At 34.2% G+C, this 17,631-nt stretch overlaps 1 long non-coding RNA gene across 2 annotated transcripts in view; it reads left to right on the forward strand.

The window, feature by feature from the left end:
- Window positions 1-17,631, forward strand: part of LOC308195083 — a 252,908-nt gene that overhangs the window by 151,813 nt on the left and 83,464 nt on the right. The window contains exons 7-12 of one of the 2 annotated variants that reach the window (XR_013951253.1): window positions 1,758-1,924; window positions 4,386-4,518; window positions 10,562-10,705; window positions 11,337-11,398; window positions 15,914-16,086; window positions 16,925-17,035. This is a non-coding gene — a long non-coding RNA (uncharacterized lncRNA). The remainder of the gene's footprint in view (window positions 1-1,757; window positions 1,925-4,385; window positions 4,519-10,561; window positions 10,706-11,336; window positions 11,399-15,913; window positions 16,087-16,924; window positions 17,036-17,631) is intronic. The other variant, XR_013951254.1, reaches the window with a different exon arrangement.

Here is a 17,631-nt window from a genome sequence, read left to right on the forward strand (position 1 = left end):
ACTCTGAAGTTTTCAAGGTTTAAAAAAAAAAAAATCAGGAATAAATTTAATTCTACTTTTAGTATACTTTGCTATCTCTTTCTTATAAACAACAACAAAAATGTAGCATTTCTGAATACCTAAAATCAAAGGAAAGTAGTTTCAGTGTCTGTATGAAGTATTTTGATACAGTTTTATAATTATCTACTGTTTGATAGCATACACAAATTTGTCCTTCATCAAAGGGCAACAGAATAAATCTTATTCTAAAGATTCAACGTCCTCTAGGATTACCATCTTTTTTAGATGTTGTGGCCTAGAATATTGTTTCTAAGTATAGTTTAAGGAAGGCAAAATATCCCTCGGGAATTCTGTCTATATGAATCTCAGTACAGTATCTGATTGTGCTTTCTCAAAATGCTATAACAAATCTATGCACAGTGAGGGCACAAACTGTTGTGGTCTGAGATTTTTAGTCCATCTTAAATTTGCCAAGGGCTTGGGTGTATAAAGGGACTTTTTTTGTTGAACTCCTATTCAGCAAAAGACCTGAGTGCATGTCAGGGTTAATCCCTATCAGTTTATGGGGCAGAAAAATCAGGACAGTATTCTCAAATACTTACTCCAGAACAAGGGAATGTTCTTGTGAAATGCAACAAGAAAAAGAAATATCAGAATGTTTCCACCTGTCCAAGTTTTTCAGGAGCCCAGCAGCATCTCCTGGAGTTGCTGATATACTATCCATAAGGCTATTTTTGTGACACCATGGAAGAGACTAGAAGAAAATGGTGCCTTTTTATGAGGCACAAAAAAGCACCATATGACAAATGATAAAAGTTCTGTTTAAGCAGTCAGATAGTGTTATATCTACAGTACACAGCAGTATAGTGTGCCCTACTGACAGAAAACAAACTGAAAGGCTTCATGTGAAAAGCAACAAAATATATGAGTTGCAAAGACGGGTAAAATTTCAAAGTGACTAAACCCATCACTGGGCTAACTTCCCATTAAGTTTGCTTATCTAGTCTATAATAAAAGGGAATACAATAGCATTCTCCAGGTTAAAAAAGTGAAGTTAAGCTGAATAAAAGAACACAACATTCCTAACTCCTGACAGGCATGCTGGCAAGGACTAGCATTTCCCCAAATGTCTCTTTAGATACTGAGAACACCAGTATTGTGGCTTCTTGTGCTTCAGATATGTCTAAACTCAATGTGACAGAAAACACTTGTAGGTCTTCTCTCAGGCAGAATTTCACTAGAAGGATAGAAAGGTAAGTCAGGTGTCTTGCAGAGAATAATTACTTCTTTTAAATAAATGATAGAGAAGATTGAATAGGCTGTCAACAACATGTTAATCTCCTTCAATTCTGTTGCCAGTAACTGTTCCCTATGGACCATAAGAGAGATTCTGATTTGACTTTTAGATGCCTGACCACCTGCTTCCTAAGCATCTTGTATTAATTGTCTGAAGGAGTAGAAATTTGGCAAGCACATTCATTCACGTGAGCTTCATCGTTAATGGTATACTATCAGTAGTCCACAGTTGTCTCTCCCTTTTACAAGTCCAAGGTAATTATGGATGTGTAATGTGTAGCCTGTCACACCAGGAAAGCCAATTGTTCATACTGTCTCATATTTATGTAACCTGTCTGTCATAACAAAAGTGGACAGAATTAATATATGTAAGGTCTCTCTTGACAAATAATGAAACTAAGTGAAACTCTCCTCCCTGTCCTACAAAATCTTACATGATGGTTATGTTTTTCCATACTTAGGTAGTCTTGTATTCCACATAGCTGGCTTTGAAGATGGAAGAAATACAGCTGTTACCATTGCTGCAGTTAGCTCAAAGCTGTGGGGTCCTGGACGTTGACGTCATATCCTAGACCAGATTGTAGCAGCAATAATCAAGAGCTAGAGCAGTCCCATTTGACTGTTTCAGGTGAGTTTCATGCTACAGTTAGATGTGACAATGTCAAACTAAAATGAAGATAGTCTATTGTTTTTGTTAGGATTTTTTTTCATTTTTAACTAAAATAACTTCTCTAAATAGTTTTGTGGATCACAAAAGCCTTATATATCTGTTGAACAAAGTTTTTACTTTGTTTACTTTTAGAAAGGGAAGAAAAAAGTTTAACTTTCAAGCCTTGAAATGTCACCACCCACAATTATATTTGGTAAATTTCATGCCATGCGGTCATTTTATAATCATCATTAGAACTAATTTAACTCTTCTTCCTGGAGAGGACCAATACTAGAAGATCTGCAAAGCACTATTGCAAGTAGAGAAGTCTGGAAACAGAATTCTTGCTAGCATTATATCCAGATATGGCTAAAATAAAATGTAAGGAAAAAGATCAATGAATTATGTTTCACAAATGTGACCTAAGAATTGAGGCATAACAATAGAAGTGTAGATCATGAAAAGGCTTTAAGAATGTAGGATTGTCTTAATACTTAAGAAACAGAGGATTGCTTCAATACTTTTCTTATTATCAATGAACATGTAAGATTTGAAAGATCATAGCAAAGGAAAAAAAAAGGAAAAAAAAATCCAAGAAGTACATTTGTACATTTAAAAAAAGTAAAATACACTGCAAATGAAAACCAGAGAAAATATAATCTCTCTCTCTCTTTATCATATGTTTGGTTATTAGTAACTGTCTGAAAAATATTTTCTGCAATTTCCTTTGTGTTTTGTTTCGTATTTATTTATATATTTTTTTTAGTTTGAGGACAAACCTTCCTTAAAACGCATGAAAAGGAAACAGTAATTATTCTAGTTTCATAGATGGTGACATACATCTGTTACTTAATGTCATATAAAAAGTTTATGAAAAGAGTTCTGGTTTCCCTACTAGTAGTTCTGTGCATTAGCAATAAACTTCTCTGTCCTTCTTGTCACCTTCTGTAAGCAAGCTGTTACTGACTGGATTGACCTAAGTTTGGTGTGTAACATTCAGCATGAAAATCTCTAATCACTACTAACAATTGATATGAAGACTATTGTGAGTTTTGAACTGACAAAATGTTTAATGATATATACATCTCTTCTCCAGATATATCTAGGAGGTTTAAAGTTATATTGCATTTTTCTTCTTACATGTATGATCTGGCTTTCAGTGAATGATATGCTAGTCTCAGCAACTGAGGTTTAGAAAGTGAGCAAGAGAAGAGGACAAAGAGTTTTGATATGACTGCAACCTTCATAAAAAGCGTTACCCTTTTTGTTTCTGATTTACAAATTCAATTCCCATATAGTTTTCAATTACTTGGATTGATGTAGAATGGTTTATAATGGAGGCAAAGGAGACAGGGAACATGGAACAAGGGTAGTAGATTAATGTAAAATATGCCTCCCTTAGGCTGTAAAAGATGTGGATGCTTGCAGAAGCAAGGTAGCATTTACTTCTGATGATTGTCTTCCTGGAGTGAGCTCATATCAGGCATAGCTTAAAATTAGCAAAGAACAAGCATACTGAAAAATAGAAATCCAAAACTGTGTGGGGTAATGGCAGAAGAATCGTGGCAGAAACACACAGTCTATAGGAATGCATTCATATCGAGTTTAATGTGGAAAAACTCATCTCACATCTCAGTGAAACTACTTACTCATTAGGACCAGAAAATCATTTGCAAAGGCTAAATGACTCATAGAAACATTTTGCCTGCGGATTAAAAGCACTCCAGCAAAAAAAGAACTAAAACTGACCCTGCAAACCAGAAATGTAAACAAAGACCAAACATGTCAGAAATACTAATTTCAGAAAGCATAAACTTTTAATTATAAACTAAGAAAATACAATCCTACAGAGAATAAGAATAACAAAGTTATTCTGAATCCAGTTTGTTTCTGCAGCCATGTGGTTTGAGTTCCATTAAAGGCCAGTAAAACAGTGGGATTAATGTAAAGCATGCATGTGTAAGTACTTTTTGAATTGAGATGTTTGTGTGTTGTTTTTTTCCTTATCTGCCTCCCACCTTACAGTTCTTACTTCATAAGGACAACATAGGCATAATTTTTAAGACGTGACCTATAACCTCCCAAATTTCCATCATTTGAGAGCTGGAAGCCATTCTCAATAGCTGCTAACTCTTCTATTCATGTCAAGTATAGACAGCCACTCAGCATATCTAGGATGAACCTCCCAAATCCCTTGCAGAATTTGATCCTGACATACAAAAATCATTACACAAAAAAAAAAAAAGCAGATAAAAGTACTATAATAGTAACAACAAATAAAAATGTCCCCTTGCTCCCATATGTGCTAAAAAGAATATTCTTTTCCTTCAGAAAATTACAGCAAGTGTTTAAGATTATCAATTAGGAAAAAAAGATATAGTAACTATGGATTTTTCGAGAGTTTTCATGTGTGTTTGTTGTTGGTTTTGTTTTTGATAAGGGAGCACTGATTGTTCACTTTGTTCATGAAAACTGTGAAGAAGAGTTATCAACTTCCTTGTGTTTTGGTGAAAGTGGAGGAATGTATAAAAAAAAATCTCAGGAAAATGAAAAGAAGAAACTGGAGGGAAAAGGTATTTAAAGTCCATCCTAGATTTTACTGAAGTGTGATTCTCTTTCTTACTCTGAGCTTTGATGTTTAGATCAAATGTCTTAATGCTTCTAATTTCTGTCATATGAATCAGCACTAATCTATTTTTATTTTTTCTAATCTTTTTTTTATAGGATACTTTATTTAGTTTTTCACAAATAATAGTGTGATAGGCAAGTCTGTGTGTGATACTAAATTGGAAGTAAGGTCACATTCTTTCCTCTCTCAGCCAGCCCCGGAGAGAAGGAGCCACATGCATCCTTCACTCCACTGAATGTGGCTATAAGTTATATGTAAATTAAAGACCCTAAGTTTAACTAGTAATCTTAACATTTCAAAACTGCAGGGTCTGTGAGCTATCCCAGGAGTCTTCTGGGGAGTGGGGATGAGGTGGTGCCTTTTTTGTGTGTGGACTTTAGGGAGGGCGTTTTTATTTTTTTTCCCACTTACTGCATCATCTGTGGTTATGGTTGGAGTTGGAAAGGAAAAGAGGAAATTATTAGAAGGCATTAAACATGGATGTGCAGCTATCTGTTTTGTTGTCTCTCTCAGTGAAAAATTCATACTGAAGGTGGACAGTGTACAAATCCTGATTGTCAGGAAGCAACCTGAGATAGTCTGACTCATCTCACTGCAGGTCATATTTTGGCTGGGTTTGATGTTTAGGCTATCCAGTCTGATAACCTGCACTGAAGTTTTGCCTTTGGAAAAGAGATTCGGTTTCAGAATTCCTTTACTTTTTCAATAATTCATGTTTCATACATTGCAGTGTCGTGTCTTACAGCACAAGTCTGAGGTGCACTTTTGTTGCCATGAAAAGTTGCAGACGAAGCACTCTCTTTCATGAGTGTGATAAAGACAAAATACTGCAGGGCAGGTTATCAAGGTATTGAAAGGATTAAATGAGGTTAGAGATAGCTTTGGGGTTTTACTTTGTGTAGGAAAAAAACCCTTTTGTGAAGAAAATGGACTAATAACTTGTATCACCTGAAAGTGAGCACATGCTTTTTTTCAGTCTGTTAAGGTTATCTTAGAAACTTATCATAGAAACAATAAAGGTAGAGAAAAAAATATTATTGATTTAGATGTAAAGGGAAGCATAAGTCTTGAAAATATTTTATATCAAATTTTCAGAAAAAAAAATGTTACTACCAAAAATTTTAAGACATTGGAAATATATTTCATTACTGATGTTTTTATTTTCTGTTTTTAAATTTTCATAAAATTCCTATGGTTTGGTTGGCCAGCAAAACAAATACATTGGCTTGCACTGTTTTTAGTAAACATTTCTCTTTAAAGTGATTTGCAAACTGTAAATAATAAACTTTAAAAAAAAAAACACACACATTTTAAGTTATGGAAAGATATTATTTGTTGTTGGCTTTGGGGTTAATCAGCCCCAGGGCTGGGGTTAAAGCAAGAGCTTAAGGAGGAGCCTGCTTTCAGAAAAAAACTAAATGTAGGTCACATACTAAGGAGCAGAAGTAAAACTCTAGTAATAAAATTCAAACTAAGTCACTCTTTGTATTACCAGTGTATTTATTTAATTTATTACTAACGCGTTCAGAAAATCTACTCTCCAAGTTCATGTTTGTCCAAATGGGTATAATGTGAGGTAGCTAGTTTCATATGAATTTGAGGTGTCTTTCTAGGAAGAAATTTTGGATAAGAATATTGTTGCATGCCATTTTATGAAACAAGCAGAAAGCACTCCAATTGCATTTAGATACTAGTGTTCAGATTTAAGAATGCATTAGGCATAAAAAATGCACCTGGGCATAAAAATGTTGACCCAGAAAGGTGTATGGTCATCTAATCTTGCAAGATGTTTTTAATATTTTTCCTACCTTTCATCTCCTGTTGCATCAATACATATTATTTTTAACCAACCACATTTCTAAAAAATCTCAATGTGTTTAATACTCCTCAGAAGTCCAGAAAATTAGCATTCTCCAACTTCAGCACGTCAGTGTTGCCTGTGAAAATACGTAATCGTAAATGACTCTTTCTCATTGTCATATATTGTCTTCTATGCTCTCTGCTCTATGCAATATGTGACTATATGGTTCTTTGCATGGGAAACTGCTGTCACTAGTTTCAAAGATGTCTGTGTTGCTATGTGTAAGAAAAGATGAACTGTTTCGCAGTTGATAGCAGATTTTTTTACTGAATACTTCCTGCTATGTCTTATCTTAATCTGAGCTACAGTGCAGCAGGGGTTGTCAACATAATGTTGACATTTCTTTAATTGCAAAAGAACAATCTTATTTGAAAGACTCAGATCTCAATTATGAGTGATTTTTAAGTAAGTTTAGTAGAGTTCTTGCCATTGATCTTTCTGAAGGAAAATTTCTTACACTTGTATGCATATCTTTATAAGTACATCCTCAACTCTTCATTTTTAAATTATTCAAGAAGATATTAAATCAAAATGGAAATTGTTCACAAAATAGAAATTCAATTCTGGTGGAGTCAATTGAATGGAACGTAAAGGAAGGCAATCTACACAGGCATAATTAGTTTCAATGAAATTTCATAGAAGAGCAATCCAATTTACCTAACAAATAATGTAAAAATGTCCAAGTTTCAGTGTAGGTTTACTCCAGATTCCTCTATTCTCTCCTTACCACTTCATTACCGTTGCTAGGTACATACTGTTATGTGACACAAGGTCATATGCAGGACTCATCACTCCAAAATTTAGTACAAAGAAACTACCTTCACAAGAACAGTCAACACTGACAGAATATTTAGTCATTTAAGAGAAGCAAAATTATCTGAAGATTCATCTTGCCTTTTAAAAAAAAAAAAAAAAAAAAAAGGAAATTTTGAATGGGAATGAATTAAAGGACTGTAGGAGGCCTGTATTCAGCAGTCCTAGCACACTGAAAAGATGCTTTGACCAATAGTGGTCTAACTACAACAATGATATTACTTAAATATTAGCTGTGAAAGTAGTTGAAAATCAGTGAAAAAAGGAAATAAAAGTTAAGAAGCCATTTTGGCTGGAGTAAAAAAACCTTTTCTACAGCAATGGTTCTCAAAGAATAGTGTGAGGGCAGTGGACACCAAACAACCTGGTACACAAGAACATCTTGGTGTGCAACAACATGAGTTCTCCTGTTTTCAGTTGCTGTATCCTCTAAGGCAGCTAAAAATACTTTTCTACTATCATTTTCTGTTGTAAACAACTTCTGTAATGGATAGCAATAACAACTTAGTTAGGAAAATCCATGAGAAATTTTCTATTTAACATGTAATATACCTCACTGATAAATATAACAGCTTCTGCTGCTCTAAGTTAGTTTTCTTTGTTATATGCTTATATGTCTTCAGAGGCTAAGTTCAGTTTCATGTGTATATTTTGTCCTTTGGATTTTGTGAGAAAAATCAACTGACTTATTTCTTCAGATTTTCAGTGAACAAGTTGCATTACGCTATGTCAGTAGAGGTTTTGCTTGCAGAAAGAGGAAAAATTAAGTTAAGTAATCAGCATGTATTTATTGTGTTTAGCTCTCTATGCTTCAGGCAATCAAAAATAACATCAAATACTGTAAGAATTTTCTCTCTTTTCAGTGCTTCTCTTGTCTTCTGATAATTACAAATAACTTTTATACAGGAATTTTTGCTTTTACTCTATCTGAAATATTGGAAGCATGTAGTCTTGCCTGAAAAATGCTGATGGATGTAATAGCTATATAGGTATAATAGCAATAGATATAAGAAAGTAAGACTTTCTTATAATGTGCTATTCTTTTTATTTTTTTTCTAGCTAATTGCTCCAGTCTAGTAGTCTTTGATATTATCACTAGGCTTGGGATATTTTATTAGTGCAAAATAATAACTGCTGAAGTGAGGGGCTCAATATGTATTCTAATGCTTTGATTTAAGCATATTATTTAAATGAAGAAAATTATATAATTTCTTTTGTTTACCTTAAGATATTGTTTCACAATTAAATTATTTACAATGTCATTTTTGTTTGGCTTTTTTGGTTTTGTTTGTGTTTTGTTTTTGTTTTGACCTTTATTTTTATTGGCTAAACTTGTCAGTGTACTTACATCCCTGGACCAATTAACACCTTCCTTTCACTTATTTAGTGAAAGATTTACATCCTTTAGTAGCAGGTTGTTATTTTCCTAAGCCATTCATTTGTAATTTCTATTTTAACCAAGGTATATGTGCCTTCCTTTTTCTCTGTTTCAAAAACTACTTTCATATGTTCACTTGGTGTTGCCATTTCTTGAGTTCTCTTTGAACTGTTAACAGCTTCTTAGCGAGGCAATTGTAGGGCTACACATGGGATCTCTGCCATGCCATATATGCAATTACTGTCATGATATGCAGCTTGATATTAAAATCTAAGAGATTTATTTGCTGGCTACTTCACTTAAGAAGTTCATTGCTAGTTCTGTTACAAGTCTTTAAGTACCTTCTTTCCGTTAAATACCAATTTGTGTTAGTTTTATATCATGGATCAATTCTTATGATATTGTAGAATTAATGACTAATGGAGTGGGCCTTGTGAAAAATAATTTATTCATGTTTCACAGGAAACACAGTGTATTTCTTGGTGCGTAAGATATTTTAAAATAAAATTAATAATAAATATTAGGAAATTACCACAGAATATTTTCAAGGTTTGTGAAATTTCCCTGATGGTATAATCACATGTTTTTGCTTACACTTACACCACTGGAATTTTGATTTCCTGAGAATAATTCTTAGAGGCTAGAATCAGGTGCTTTATTTTAGTCATTTAGTGTATATTAATAACTTTATTTTCCTAATTAGCATGCACAGTAGGATAGGCAAAAAAAAAAATAAATATTTATACTATTCATGACCTATTTCTCCCTGTTCCATAGGTATTCAAATATTTATTGAATCATTTAATGAAAGTTTTGAATTACATTACAACTGTCAGTATTTGATATTTTTTATTTTATTTTTTTACTTTTTTATTTTAAAATAAAAGCCAAGCAATAAGAACTTCAGCACCTGCCTCACTTCAAGTACTACAAGTACTATTCGGTTCCTCTGATTTCATTGTATGTTCTTGATTTAGGGAAGTATTTATACTCTTTATAAGACTGGCTGACTTGCTTTAAAAATATATATATATATTTATTTTTTTTTTCCATGGTGCACTAACAGTTTACACAAATAATAGCATCTGGTTCCATATGTATTTATTCCTTGGAAAATATATTTTCTTACAACTGTTCTAAAGGAATAACATCCTTAGGCTAAGCTTCAGGCTGAGGGTTTCTTTGAAAAATCATTTTTGAAAAAAACGTTTATGGATTTTCTGTGAGGTTAAGCTCTACTCTTTGGGTGGAACTCTGTAGAATAGTTGAATTTGTGCATTAGTGGAATTTAGGGAAGAACTAAAAAGATTTTTTTGTTATCAGTTTTGAAGGAGAATTTTCATGATAGTCTGTGAACCAAGGCTATAAAGTCCTTCCTAATGGTCCTGTTCTGCTTGAAAACACTGAAGGTATTTAAATCAAAGAAAAGTTGAGCTTCTCTCAGGATTGTGATATCAAGAAAAGGAGTGCCTAATGCCATGGACTGATTGGGAAATCTGAGCAATGCTGGAAAATATGAACTTCAGAATCATTGCATAATCTTGATCTTCTTGCAGTGCTCAGTAGACGAGGCGGCAATTTTCTGTCTTTGTTAAAACAACTAAAATTACTTCTGTTCTATTTACAAAGCAGCACCAGAGTGAATGGATGTTGGCTTTGGACCAACCCCTTATTTTCTTAAAACTCTGACATTTTTAATATGATAGGGAAGACCTTTATTTCTGCATCTTCCTGCCTCTCGACATATCCAACTTTCACCCATTTGGTCTTCCCAACCCTAGTGTTCACCACTTGACACACTTTCTATAAAAGTTGAGATTATGGTAACTTCTTATTCACCGAAGCTAAACCTCTGTTCTTGTCTACTCTTCTGTAATGAGCTGTTGTACTCAAATACTGTCGAAGGTTATGTCTTTTTTTTTTTTTCCTGTCTAGAAGCAATCTTTACCACTGATAAAAATAAATAGACGACTTGTGTGGCAACAGAGCATAAATTCAGAAATTCGTTGTGGTCTCTGAGCCCAAAATCCCAATGGAATCAAAGTGGGCCTGGAGACTGTACCAGATCAGTGAACTAAGGTAGGAAGCATTAGTGTGTTAAGCAATTATTTAAACTTTCTCTTTCTAATTTTAACACTCAGAGATTTACATTAAAAAATATATATATATTTTTTTAAAAACAAAAGGAAAACCAAAGCATTTTACACTCAGCAGATCTGAGTTTGAATCATTTCACTGCTATAGTGGATGTTTTTTTTTTATTATTATTTTTTTTAAAGTCCATACGAGAATAAAAGGTATCTTTGTTATCTGCATTTAGCTATTGTAACTTATCTTCATTTAGCATCTGTAACTCATCTGCATTTAGCTATTGTTTCTGTATTTTAAAGGACAAAAAAGGAATTGAATTGAAAGCAAGAACGTGTTTCTGGAAAGAAAAAAAAAAAGACTGGAATGATTCCATGGAGTTAAATGTAGGACCAAATCATTATGGAAGATATTCCATGATGATCACACCACTGGCATTTGGGAATAGAGAGATCAGAGGTGTGATCAAATAGATCTATGCTTTCAGGCCTATAAAAGTGTTATGATATTCACATACTCTTAAAAAGACTTTTTATTGTTTTTAAAAATTTTTATTATTTTGGAGGAAATTTATTCTCTGTGCTACAAGATAATGATATTCTTATTTTATATGATTTCACAGAAGCTCTTTGGTTCATCAGCTCTCACATTTCTCAAGCTTATCAGTCAATCAAGTACTCTAAGGTAAGCAGTTTTGTCATATATCTTAAAGTCCATTTACCTAAGTGGTCGTATTTATGCTGAGATACTCTTCAAGTGTAAGCACGCTTTACATTCACTGTTTATTTGTTATCTGATTTCCCATGTTTGTTTTATCTTATGAGAATCTCATAACCCCTCATTTTCTACTCGGATAGTTCTAGGCACTGTTTTTGGCTGGGATGGTTGTGTTTTGATTAAACAATAATTGACACTGGTATTTGTATCAGCAACATTCTTTAGCATTTTGAAGTTTTCTGGTACTATTTCCTCCCTAGTGGTAATTGATAAGAAATCACAGAATCGTCTAGATTGGAAGAGACCTCCAAGATCACCTAGTCCAACCTCTAACCTAACACTAACAAGTCCTCCACTAAACCTTATCACTAAGCTCAACATCTAAATGTCTCTTAAAGACCTCCAGGGATGGTGACTCAACCACTTCCCTGGGCAGCCCATTCCAATGCCTAACAACCCTTTCGGTAAAGAAGTTCTTCCTAATATCCAACCTAAACCTCCCCTGGCGCAACTTTAGCCCATTCACCCTCATCCTGTCACCAGGCACGTGGGAGAATAGACCAACCCCTACCTCGCTAGAGCCTCCTTTAATAATGTACCTGTAGAGAGTGATAAGGTCGCCCCTGAGCCTCCTCTTCTCCAGGCTGAACAATCGCAGCTCCCTCAGCCGCTCCTCATAAGACTTGTTCTCCAGACCCCTCACCAGCTTCGTTGCCCTTCTCTGGACTCTCTCAAGCACCTCCTTGTCCTTCTTGTAGTGCTCATGCTCATAAATGCTCATGTTAGATTATGGCATTTCAGACTGGCAAAATAATGCACACTATTATGCACTGTTTACCACAACACCATGTAGAAAAGGCTTGGGGAGACAGAACATCTGTGAGCGTTCATAATATATCTATGTCTGCTTACTTCATGCATACATGTACAGGGGTTTGTATATGGCAGTGAAAATATTTCAGGACCCCATCAGCCACTGAATTATTTTAGTTTTAAGTTGGTATATAACACCACTGTCATAGAGACTACAAAAGCATACAACTGGTGGAAAGCAATGGCAATCAATATTCGAGGAATTGTATATAATGTGAGGAAAAAAAGGTGGATTTCGAATCAGTGCAGTCAGCTGTCTTGGTTTTTGCACTTGTGCAATTACTATTCTATCCTTTAAGGAGAGGTGAGTTTCAAAGCAACTTTATATAGCCTTTCTTATTTATTTATTTATTTAATTTAAATCACCTTCTTGATCATTCTTCTGCATTTCTACTCCATGTTATGATCTGGAAATATATGCAATTTCCTCCTCTTGATGAATTCTCTCTAGTAGTAGAAGAGATTTTCTTAAACTTCCCCAAATCTGTAAAACTGCTCAGAATCTACAAGATTTTCAGGTAATCCACTCAATATATATGTTGACTGAGAGATCCTATACTTCAGTGTTTGTCCCAAACGCCTGGTGCTGGTAGTGCTGCTGCCTCTGAAGGAAAGCTAAAGAAAAGGATATACATTAAGCCACACATGGAGGTTTTGCAGCTTGTTTTATGAGAAATGCACAGCTTGTAAGCCACAAAAGAAGCTTACTGTAGATAGACCTTTCCTCTCGCACAGCTTCCTGTTGTGTTGCTCTGTGCTAGTCAAATCCTGTACACTTGTTTTGATGGCACCACTTCACCTGGTACACTGAAGCAGGCAGTCTTCCAGGGAGTGGAACTAATGCAACACAGCTGGAAATTTGCTTTGAGCTTGTTCTTATACTATTTTGGGTGTTCTCTCTTCAGCCATTTGCCATGTATTAACTGGTCATAGGAAAGTTATGAGCAGCCTGTTCACACCACGTATCAGTTACCATAGCTGGCAATGTCCTGAGACTCTAGTGGCAGGATCTTTTCCAGCACCTTAGGAAAAGTAGGGTCTCAAGTAATATCATGTGGAACTAAATGAGATGCTTTTTGTGGGGGCTTGGTGGTGATGACTGTGCAGGTAGAAGAGCCAGTCCTTTACAATTTGAACAGAAGTGCTGGTAGAAACAGACTATGCTGTAAGCAAACTGGACAATTGCTGTGGGTGCCAGCACTGAAGGAACATCATTTCCAGAGCTAACTACAGATAAGCACCTTTGAATGGTGAACACTTTAGGTATAAATGTTGGAAATCAAACAGAAGTATTTAATTTTGCTGGGCAATAGCCCATTTTCCATACTGTAGCTTCTCTTAGTTCCAGTAATTATAACTTGCACAATTATAAGTTATTAGTTGCGGAATATGTTTTCTTCTTAGGTTGTACAGTTCAAATTTAAGATATACAAACTCTACAAAAATATGATCACTGAGTGCTAAGAAAAAAATACATTCCTCAACAGTGCTACTTCTCATCTTTTTCCACAGCTCTCTTTCAAGAATTTCAATGAAGTATCTATTTCCATATGACATGTTAGCATTAGACATAACTTGGAATACTTTAAACTGCCGAGGAAAATACGTATACTTAGAATTTCATTGTTTTTTCAATATGAAGGACCCTACAGAGAAAGAAGAATCTTATGACTGAAACAACAATAAAAAATGCTGCTAAGCTTCTTTGAAACAAAAGTAGTAGGGTTCCTCTGTAGAATAGATTTAAGACAAACTAAAAATCTCTTTTTAAACTCAGATGATTTTTTTTCAGTTTGTTCAACTCGCTGATAATAAAGACTCACCTGTATCCTATTCATTTCCTCTATTAAACCCTGCTTTCATTATTTTTTAATAAAAAGTAGATTCTTATTAGAAACTCAATTACTCAGAATAACATAAGAAAAGCTCACAAAACACATTTTAAAATTAACTATTTAATATCGCATTTGTACAACTGGTTTATCTGCAAGTATTTTATTTTATTTTTTTTTTGTATGTGTCCAAGATATAACCTTCTACCTTATAACATCTCTGTGCACCACATTTAGTTCTTGTTTTCTTAGGAAAACCGCGGTGGAATTTGAGCTCTACTTTTTTCATCCTTCTTTTATTTTATGTTTAGAGCCTTCCCCAGTGCATTCCTTCCACTCACCTGCTCTGTACTTGTCTCTCTTAATGCCCCTTACCAGTGAGGTTGTTAAATACAGTTTTCTCCCTCTCTTTTTCAGTTGTGTAACTTACAAATTTGACTCTCGTTGACTGTTAGTATAATTAGAAGAAGTTGACAGTTAATGGAATCTCAAATTACAGTTTAGTATTTTGAAACTACAGCTTAGTTGCATTTCAAGTATTACTACAGTAGGTTTTCTGAAATGTTATTGTGGAGATATCTAAAATATTATTATCAAGAAAGTGAAAAAAAGGTAGATCTTAGTATGCATGATTTATATTGTTACTTTTTTGTTTTATTACTGTTGCAGAAGTTTATAGTTTAGGTAAGATTGTTTACTTTTGTTCTTTGAGTTTTGTCAGTAATAATAAAATTAGTTACTTCCTGAATTAGACTTTCACCCCAATTTCCATTAATACAAAATCAGTGTCTGTATTGAAATTAAGGGGACTTTCTTTTAAATCCAGCTGCACCTGTAATCTAGAGTGTAAACCTTAAGATTAATCTAGAAATTAAAACATTTGACTGAGTTGGATAAAGCAAGCCATATACATTTACATCCACTTGTAAATATGGAAGAAGAGATAAATAAAGTCATTCAGGAAGAAAGCTTTGTTTGAGTAAACATATAGCCATTTGATTGGGGAAAAATTATTCTAGGATCAAGAAAACAAGAGAAAAATAAAAGTATATGACTAAGCATGAAGCTTACTGATTTTCGATTGATATTTTTTCTGTATCTGCCATGTCTCTACATCGAAAAGTTGTGGTGCAACACACCATCTTTCTGGTTTTTATACTGCATCTAATAAAACAAAGGTGTGATTCCTGTGTTCTCTGATGGCGACTGATAATACTTCCTATGACTCAAATCAAATAGGAAGTTAATAATCTTAATATACATTCTTTGCAAAAAGAACCAATGGTCAAAGTAGTCTTGTTGAGGGGAAAAAGTAAGCATATGTCAGCATAATCTTTTTAGGTTGTATAAAGTGGAAAGTTTTATTTTACACAGTTATGGAAGTTTTTCATTTCCGCAGAAAAGGTGCAATGTAGAATACCAAAAGACTACCCAGCTATAACAGCTAATCAGAGAAGACTTGATTTTTAACTTAGAATAGACTTTTCCTGAAAATTTGAAAAGAAATAATGAAGCAAACGGAGATATTTTTCTGCACAAGTCAAAAATTGTATACTTTTATAAAAGAAGTTACTTCTTCAGACAGAAAAAGTAAAGTATTTTCCAGAATACTCTCACAAGAACTGGCATGAATCTCAGTTGACATACACAGGTTTAATATTTTTTTTTTGAGAGAAGGATAAGGAATTTGGAGTGATATCATATTAATGCAGACTGAAATAAAGAACAATTATGTACCACTGTAGCAAGTGACTTCCCGATGATGTGTTTTATTTAGGTCTTTGATGTTAAACCAAAATCTAGATTTCTTCTGTTGATGCAGAGAAAGGAGACAGAGGAAAAAAATGGTACCGTGTTTGTTGTTGAAGGCGAGGGGATGAAGAAATACAGCAGAAAATGGATGGATAAAAATGATTCTTACTGTAGGGAAAAACAACAGATGTAAAAGAGGTATGATCAGTGTTTACCAACTTCATTGCAAATGACATGAAGTTATTATAGAGAATGGAAAGGAAAATAACGGAAATGTCAACAATAAAGAAAGTGAGGTTAGCAAGACAGAAAAATAACATCAAAGGCATAAAAAATATAAGAAAATATCTGTTCAAAAACCTGAAATCCATTAGTAAGTTATTAAAGGGACCAATATTACAGGACCTAATTCAGTAATACTTGCAAAAATACTTGCAGGCCAGTGAAATTGCTAACAGTGCTACTCCGATTATAAAGAGCAGAAAAGCATTTCAAGTGGTATGTCAGCCAAACCCAAACTAATACGATTGAGACAGAAACAAATGAAGAGTAAGCTGATTTTTACTCTGCCATCTCCTTTTAGGACATGTGAAGGTGAAATTGCCATTTTGCCTGAACTTCTTATCACTTACAGAAATATTCTGCTAAGAGCCATCTTTGTCATCATCATTTCATAAGGGTGCACAGTCCCCCCCTTTTTTAATCCTTTGTGAGCACACTGCCATAACAGTAGTCTTTCTCTGCATCTGTGCATACATAAAAATGTGATAGTGATTTAGCCACTGCTGCAGAATATGTTTAAAATTCCACTTGGAGAAACTCCCCCAAAAGACAAAAAGGCATAAGGTTCAAATTAAGCTAAATTGTATTTAAAAATGTAAAAAAGATCTACTCAAATTTCAAAATAAAGAGAAGTCAAAACAGCAACAAAAAGGATAAAAAATAAAGTGATTAAGACATTACTCTCCTGCCACCCGTTGTGTCCTTGTAGACTGGAGCAGGAGCTCCAGCCTTGGCACTGGATTTCTCTTGTCAGTTCTCCAGCCAATCCCACTGATACTCCCTTGATGATACTCAGCAGTTCCTTGGAGACATAAGTGGCCTTCTCCCTATCCAGATTTCTCTGCTGGAGCCAACCTCTCTTTGGGTGAGTTCAGATACACATAAACACTAAACACATAATTTGGAATGTAGAAGTTGTGAGGAAAAGGTTACAGAATGAAACTGGTCACAGTGAGCAAGTACAGTTGTCTACTGCATGCTGTTGGATATTCCTGTTGGATATTTATTCTCATTTATTTTTTTTTATTGTTTTAAAATTGTATTAGCTTTGCTAGCAAATCATGGACAAGGCCTGATTTGAAGCATTGGGAGGCTATGTGCTATTAGTAAATTGTAGGTAATTAAATGACACAAATCCATTTTTTAGCTTCTGGCTAAAGTGAGCCTCATTTTATGGTAGTGCTATTTCTGCATACAGTAGAATTAAAATTCTACACCTTACTGGAAATAATTTCCATGAGATATATCAGACAATTGAGACTAGGCTATTTTTCTAATGATTCATTAACTCAGTACACTTTTACTTTTTTTGTCTTGCTCTTACATTTATATCCTTTTCTCATGCTATTTGGTATGTTTTTATCAAATGCAACAATGGTAAAACCCTTTCAAAATGTCCTTCATAGTTTTGAGTGCTTATTTTGTACTCTTGCAGTTTCTGTTCTTACAATTTAAACCAGT

Source organism: Anser brachyrhynchus (assembly GCF_964034855.1).
Source record: "Anser brachyrhynchus genome assembly, chromosome: 4".
Taxonomy (NCBI): domain Eukaryota; kingdom Metazoa; phylum Chordata; class Aves; order Anseriformes; family Anatidae; genus Anser; species Anser brachyrhynchus.